Raw genomic sequence first — 8,130 nt, forward strand, 5'->3', positions numbered from 1 at the left:
TTTTTTTCGTGTGAAGTGTGTTTCTAGAATTTATAAGTGAAATCTGGTAAGGGTGGTAAATATAAAATCCCAATTGTTAAAGTAAGGAGTTTAGCATGATGAACACAGCGTCATTATCCAATTTTTTAATAAGTAATGTTCTCACATCTGAGAAATTTTGGGTTTCTTAATTTTTAAGATAGCTCTAGTCTATTTTAATCTTTGAAAAGAATGACAGATAAATGCAACAACTGCACAGTACGGTTCTTTTAAGTTTAGGAGAAAGGACTTGAAGATGAAGTGTAGGTAGTTTTCCTGGAATATATATAAGTAGCATATGCATGCAAACCTCTAAAGGCAGAATTTCAGTGAAAGTTTAGAGAGAGGAATTGAGTGTTTTCTTGATAAGTGAAATAAATGTGTCACAACAGCACTTTAAACTGAATGCTACTAGTATAATTTCCCAAAAGGAGAATGACATTCTCCTCGCCCCATGAATGTTACTTAAGCACACACACACACCCCTTGGGTATTTTGTATGGGTGAGTTGGGGTGGTTTTAGGGTAGGATAGCCTATTCTGTTGAAATGAGTCTCCTAGAGAAAAGTAATGTTTTAGTTGAACCATTATTGTAATTGGCAGAGAGCATTGGCTGATTTTCAAGTCATTGATACTCAAAAGTTAGTCCTCTAAGTACATGGATTATTAACTGGAAGGGTTTTCATTTTTGCCTTCTCTAACAAATTCAGACCTTGAGCATAAACTACCAAAAATTAAAAAAGATTGGAGACTATCTGGTACTGAAAAGTAATTCACTAAATTAAAATGGAACCCAAAAAATGGAACGTTGAACCAATTTTATAAGAAATTAGTACATATTTTGATCTATAGAAGCTTCAAAAATTTAAATGCAGTTTCTAAAATATTTTGAGCTTATAAAGTTACTACCAAAATGTCAACAGACATGTTGGAAACCAGGTTGCACCAATTTTTTTAGGAATGATTTTAAAAACCAATTCACATTTTAAGTTTGCCTTTTAAATGAGACTAGGGGCACCTGATTTGGCTTAGCTTATTAAGCATTCTCCAACTCTGGGTTTTGGCTCAGGTTATGATCTCAGGGTCATGAGAAGAACACCATGTCAAGCTCCATACTCCACATAAGCTGCTTTCAGATTCTCCATCCGTGCTCACTTGTGCTTGCTCTCAAATCTTTAAAAAATGAAACTTAAAGTAATTTCTTCGAATAATCTAGTAGTTTACTCTTAAATCTGATCACTGATTCTTCTGGAATACATAGAGACAAGAAAATGAATACAGTAATTTTTCTCAATCTTGTTTTTTTCACAGTGTTAGTACTTAAAATGGACTTACTTTTCTAAAAACAAAGGTGATTTGCTTAAGATTGCTACTGGATAAAGAATCATTACATTTTCTCTTTTGGCCAATGAAGATGTTTATAAAGTTTGGAGGTTTTGTGTTTAATACCATCAATTTTTTGGAAAAGGATTGGATTGTGGCTAAATGTATATCATAAGTATACTTTGTGTCTCCCACTTACTACCAAGATTTGCCCATTGCTGGCAGGCTTGAGGTGAAATGGACTGTTATTTCGTGGAGCCACCGAACTTAAGGAAAGCTTTATCAGTGTTTCTCAAACTATTTCTAGGACCACCTTTAAAATCAGTGGTGCTGGTTAAACATGAAAATATCCGGACCACATCTCAGTTTCACTGAAATCACAATCTGTAGAAGGAGGTACCAGGAATCTGCATATTTAACAAACTCATGTTCGTTTTTTTAAGATTTTATTTACTTGAGAGCATGCATGAGCCAGGGTGGGGAGAGGAGCAGGGGTAGGACAAGCAGGCTGCACTGAGTGAGGAGCCCCACACAGGGCTTGATCTCCCAACCCCAAGGTCCTGACCTGAGCTGAAATCAAGGGGTGCGTGCTCAACCAACGGATCTACCAAGGCTCCCAAGCTTGAATTAATGACTAATATAAAATATGGGAATGTGTAGTAAGATATACAAGTATGTTACCCTACGTTTTCTTTAACTCAGGCATTCTTCGGTGCCCAGGTATACAGGTACAGTGATAGGCCCTAAAGATACAGTGGTTAGGAATAGTTCATGTGGAGAAACAATCCAGTAACAATAAAACCAATGTTGTGAGAGGTGTTTAGAAAAGCAGAAACCAATTGTGTGTACATATATGTATACGCATCCACAAGCCTGTTTGAAACATTGTAAACTAGGAGAATTACTGCCTGTTGACCCAAAATTCTCAGTCCGGTGCTCCTCAGAAAATTTTTTAAAAAGACAGCTGGTCTAGACAGGTAGCCATCATTTGCCCAAACCAAGCCTCAACACATATGGTCAGGGAAGAAATCTGACCTGAGGGGGAAAAGGAATAGTAGAAAATGAAGTATTTTACATTTGTCAATATTTAAAATGGGGAGCTGATCTGAGTTGAGGATATTGGAAATCTAAGATGCAAATTTTTTATTTGTGATAGACATAGAGAAAGAGGCAGAGACACAGGAGGAGGGAGAAGCAGGCTCCATGCCAGGACCCCGACATGGGACTGGATCCCGGGTCTCCAGGATCACGCCCTGGGCCAAAGGCAGGCGCCAAACTGCTGAGCCACCCAGGGATCCCCTAAGATGTAAATTTTTATAGGCTTGTGTTCTGTTGTCAGCTGAGCAGCAGACACTAGCAACAGGGTTGTGGTTAACGGATACACCAGCCATCCTGTGACCTCAAACCTTAGCCTTCCTAGCGACTTCATATGTCCAGAACCTGTCCTCCCACTCAGTGCCTCTCCCCCTGCTTCCCTAAACTCAGACCTGTAATCCCCACACTTGTGAGAGAAATAAATGGTGTGTCAGCAGACACAGCATTGCAGGGGGGTTGGTACATAAAGACAGCTGGCTTATCAGAGCAAAAGGGGGAGAAGTTATCTTGATAGTAAAGAGATTAGGAACAGCGGAGAAGAGCAGGTACCAGTGAGGTCCCTCAAGAGACCTCCCTAGGGATCTTGAGGCTGGACAAGTACAGGATTAGTGAGAGCAGGGACTCCGGGGAGATTAAACAGGAAGCTAAAAGCAGAGAAGGCTTAAGCCTCACTTCTATTTGGAACCCTGTGCAAAGTATCCCTATGACCACATGGTCTAGTAAAGCATGGCAGAAATTGTATCGTGTTTTGGTACAGAGACCTGAGGTTTTTACACATGGCACACACACATGCTTACTCCACAGGATTTCCTTTGAATTCCATTCGGCATAAGAGCGACACCAGTTGGGCAGCCCTGATGGCCTAGTGGTTTGGCGCCGCCTTCAGCCCAGGGTATGATCCTGGAGACCTGGCGATTGAGTCCCACGTCGGACTCCCTGCATGGAGCCTGTCCCTCTGCCTGTGTCTCTACCTCTCTCTCTCTGTGTCTGTCACGAATAAATAAAATCTTAAAAAAAAAAAAAAAAAACGACACCAGTTGAGTAGGAGTACTAATGGGCTTGCCTTGGACTCACCATGGGGAAGGGGAAGGTTACTGCATGCCAGAGGCTGTAAGGTAGATAGCCCTGCAGTGCAGTAACCTCCCTGGTCTTGGAAAGGTGGTAGTGAAAGACCATTTAGAAAAAACAGCCCTTATAGGGGGTCTGACCTTTAACAATAATTATTTCCCTAATATTAGACCATTTAAAACTGGAAAAGACAAACTTGCATTTAACTTGGCATATTTATGTGTTTTTTTCTGCCATCTCTGAGAATGGGAGCATATGAGAAGGAGCATATGGGTATTTGAGAGCTCTGGAAGTCCCCATAAAAGCAAGAAAGGTGAGATATATATAATCAAATCATAAGTTCTAAGTGGAGGTGGCCCCAGTTGGGTTGGGGCCTTCACTTGGTAGATCAGGTGGCTCTTTATGTAGATTATTTATTCATACCTGTGTTTCAAATTGTCACCAATTCTGTGTACAGTTCGGATTCCAGAATTCTGGGATCCATCTGACACATCTCCAGTTGTGACAAAATCATGGCTTGATTCACTGCCTGCCTGTCCTGCTTCCCTGGCTTCCTTTCACCTGAGAGCATTCCTCTAGTGGATTACTTGAACAAGAATCCCTGGCTAGGGCTCTGCTTTTAGGGACAAGACCTAAGACAATTGAGCTGCAGCTAGAGCAGAAATCTACATCATCCAGACATCCCTGACTTAGATTTTGATGCAGTAAGTAATGAGACATAAAGTTATCTCCTGAGGAAGGGGTGAGAATTTTTCATTTTATGGAGAATAACTGCATTCTGTCAGGCAGTATTTTTTTAAAGTATATGTATATGAACAAAATAGTAATAGGGGTGAATTATAATGGACCTTTTTGTTAATGCAGCTTTCACTTTGCCCTTTGTAATAGTACTGGGCTTTGCTTTGGAGTTTTCTCTCGCAGCTGTATGTAGACTTGACAAGATAGAAATCCCGGTCCTTGAAAAGTCCTTATCACACCAAGAGAGTAGGCATCTGCCCTTGGCTTGCCCAACCCGGGAATTTGTCCTGGGAATTTGAATCCTGAGCAGAATGATTGCAGGCAAGTTACAATGATGATGGTCAAGTTTTAGCAGCACTAGTAGAAGAAACCTTTGGGCAGTTTCTAGAACTTCCCAATTTCTAAGTTTGGTTCCCAGCCTTCCCTTCTTCTATCCAGAGAGCTTTCTCCTTTTCAAAAAGTTGTTCTTGATTAAATTAATAAGCCAGTCAGTTGCTGTCACATGCAACCCTTCCATCAAAGAAGCTTATTTTGTACAGGCAGCATTGCTAATTTCAGGGAGGACAACAAAAAGTATAGGTGGCAACTACGTGCTCCACCTCAGCTGCAATTGCTGCCAACAAATGTCACTTGGGCCTTCACCATTATGCCATCTGGGGCATAAATCAGTCATTTTCTGGGGGACTGCCAGGCCCTATCTGAAGGCTGCCCCTGATTATCCTAGGGAACCAGCAACATGCTTCAAGTTTCTGGCTTTTGCCTCCACTTTCAGACTTGAATAAAATGCCACACCTCACAGAGGAGAGAACTGACTTCTGGAGCAGCTATCAAAGGGGCTGGATGATGCAATTTGGAATGAATGAGGAGTCAGTTCTGGAGGGGAAAACTGACCGAAGGGAGTTAGAGCAAGGAGAGAGTCATGCTCAGAGTGATCAGTTCCCTCCAGCCCACAAGCCTGCCCACCTCGGACGCCCGGTGGACTGTCCCAGGCAGGCAGTCAGTTCTGCTCTGGCTGCCAACCTGTCTAAAAACATTCCATGGGCAGCCCGGGTGGCTCAGTGTTTAGCGCCACCTTCAGCCAAGGGCATGATCCTGGAGACCTAGGATCGAGTCCCACATCGGGCTCCCTGCATGGAGCCTGCCTCTCCCTCTGCCTGTGTCTCTGCCTCTCTCTTTCTCTCTGTGTCTCTCATGAATAAATAAACAAAATATTAAAAGAAATAAAAAAATAAGGGATCCCTGGGTGGCTCAGCGGTTTAGCGCCTGCCTTCGGCCCAGGGCATGATCCTGGAGTCCCGGGATCAAGTCCCACGTTGGGCTCCCTGCATGGATCCTGCTTCTCCTTCTGCCTGTGTCTCCACTTCTCTCTCTCTCTCTCTATATATATATATCTCATGAATAAATAAATAAAATCTTTAAAAAAAAGAAATAAAAAAATAAAACATTCCATGTTTTTAGAGATAGAATAAGAAGTATTTGACTACAATACAAGTTGGCACTAGTATTCTAGAAATGAGCCACAGGCTGCCAGCTTTTTTTTTTTTTTAATTGTTTATTTATTCATGAGAGACACAGAGAGAGAGAGAGAGGCAGAGGCAGAAGCAGGCTCCATGCAGGGAGCCTGATGTGGGACTCGATCCTCAGACTCCAGGATCATGACCAGACCAAAGGCAGGCACTAAACTGCTGTGCCATCCCGGGATCCCCAGACTGCCAGCTTTTACTAAAATTATTAACACAGAGAATCTTGTGCAGAAATTGTCAGCTGTTCCAGACAACCACAAGGTGATTTTTGTGCAGAGAGGTATGTCAAGGCCAATTCCCTGCTGGTCCTCTTAAACCTGATTGGCCTGAAAGCAAGAAGGTATGCTACATACAAGATGACAGGAGCTTAGTTAGCTGAGGCAGCAGAAGCCTAGAACTTTGGGAAGTGAATATTGTCTACCCTAAACTTGGGAGTTATGCAAGAATTCCAATCCAAGCCCTTGGAACCTCAGCCCAGATACCTCCTCTGTGCATTCTGCACTGACAAGACCATGCATAAAGTGGAGTTTGCCTTTATCTCTGACGTAAGAGACCAGTGGTGGTTTGCTGCCTGCCCTCAAGCTTCCTATCCAAGCCAATGGATGTTTCCTAGTTTGGTGTGATTTTTGCTGGTGCTCAGAAGAATGCTGGCTCTGCAGGGACCACATTGGTGATCACTGGGGATGACCTCCTGGGGTTTGCCTTCAGAGTATTCCTTGGTCCTGGAATACAAAGTACAGGCCCCAAACCACTCCTCATATGACACACCTCTGAGTTTCAGCATCTGTGACATGGGCTTGGTCCTGAAGTAGATTAAGAACAGGACAGTGCAGCCATTGGAGAAGCACAAATGATTTATGATAGTATTGATAATTCTCAAGGATTCCATGTATATGGATCCCAGAATAGAAGCAAGTTAAATATTTCATTCTGCATTGGCAATGCCAAAGGGGATGATGCTTTAGAAAAAAAGGTTGCTTGTTAAACTCTTGAACTCAATATGATCTCCTTGAAAGTGAGTGGGTCTGTGGGAGTCATCTGGCCTCTCTGTATAATGCTGACAGAATAGAAGATGTTTAGAATCTGGCAGCATTCATGAAACATTCTTTGGAGATGCATGAGCTGTGAACACAACCAATATATACTCTGCCCTTGAATAATGTACAAAATTTAAAGTAACTTGGGAATGGCTACAAAAACAATAAACATGGTATTTTTCTTGAACATTTTATTATAGATTATCATTTTTTTTGAAGAACAGCAAAACATTCATATCTCTGCAAAGCTGGTGGAACTTAACAGGCACTTTAATTCTTCTTCTTTTTTTTAAGATTTTTAATATTTTAAGAGAGAGCAGGCAGGGAGAGGCAGAGAAAGAATCTTAATTAGGCTCCATGCCCAGCAGGGAGCCTATGCAGGGCTTGATCTCATGACCCTGAAATCATGACCTGAGCTCAAATGAAGAGTTGGACAGTTAACCAACTGAGCCACCAACATGCCCCTAGATTTTAAAAATTATTTTATTATTTAAAGATTTTATTTATTCATGAGAGACACAGAGAGAGAGGCAGAGACATAGGCAGAGGGAAAAGCAGGCTCCTTGGGATCCGACGCAGGATTTGATCCCGGGATTCTGGGATCACAACCTGAGCCACCCAGGCATCCCAAGATTTTTTATTTTTAAAGTAATCTCTACACCCAACATGGGGCTCAAATTTACAACCTCAAGATCAAGAGTCACATGTTCTTCCAGTTGAGCCAAGCAGGCACTCCAATAGACACCTTAATTCTGACTTGAACTGGAAACATTTTTTAAAATCTTCCTTTTGCTTTTCTAACAAATTCTACCTTACATTGTCTTTCCTTTTTTTTTTTTTTTGAATGTATCTTTGTTGCTACCTTTTCTAGCTAAATCTCAGTATTCAAACTTGTCTGTGGACTATGCAATTAATTGCTTTTAGAGATACACAAACACACAGCATGGAGGGTGCATAAGGTCCTCTGGGTGCTGAATCTTGATCCTTTCCAAAATGACAGCAGTGGAATCTTCTGGGTTCTGCACCTGTTAATTCAGGTCCACACTGCCCATGTGGTGAGTGTTTAGGGGTTCCAGGCTAAAGGACAAACTTGGGATCTTTCTTTATCCTGTCATTTTCATAGAGATAAAAGTGACATACTGTATGTTTATTTATTTATTTTTTTTTATTTTAATTTTTATTTATGATAGTCACACAGAGAGAGAGAGGCAGAGACATAGGCAGAGGGAGAAGCAGGCTCCATGCACCAGGACCCCGATGTGGGATTCGATCCCGGGTCTCCAGGATCACGCCCTGGGCCAAAGGCAGGCGCCAAACCGCTGCGCCACC

General features: G+C 42.0%; 1 pseudogene; it reads left to right on the forward strand.

Annotated features, from left to right (window-relative positions):
- The first annotated feature begins 5,479 nt into the window (after window positions 1–5,479).
- LOC140620074 (phosphoserine aminotransferase pseudogene) lies at window positions 5,480–7,606 on the forward strand (annotated as a pseudogene).
- The last annotated feature ends 524 nt before the right edge of the window (window positions 7,607–8,130 follow it).

This window comes from Canis lupus, chromosome 1, assembly GCF_048164855.1.
Source record: "Canis lupus baileyi chromosome 1, mCanLup2.hap1, whole genome shotgun sequence".
Classification (NCBI taxonomy): Eukaryota; Metazoa; Chordata; class Mammalia; order Carnivora; family Canidae; genus Canis; species Canis lupus.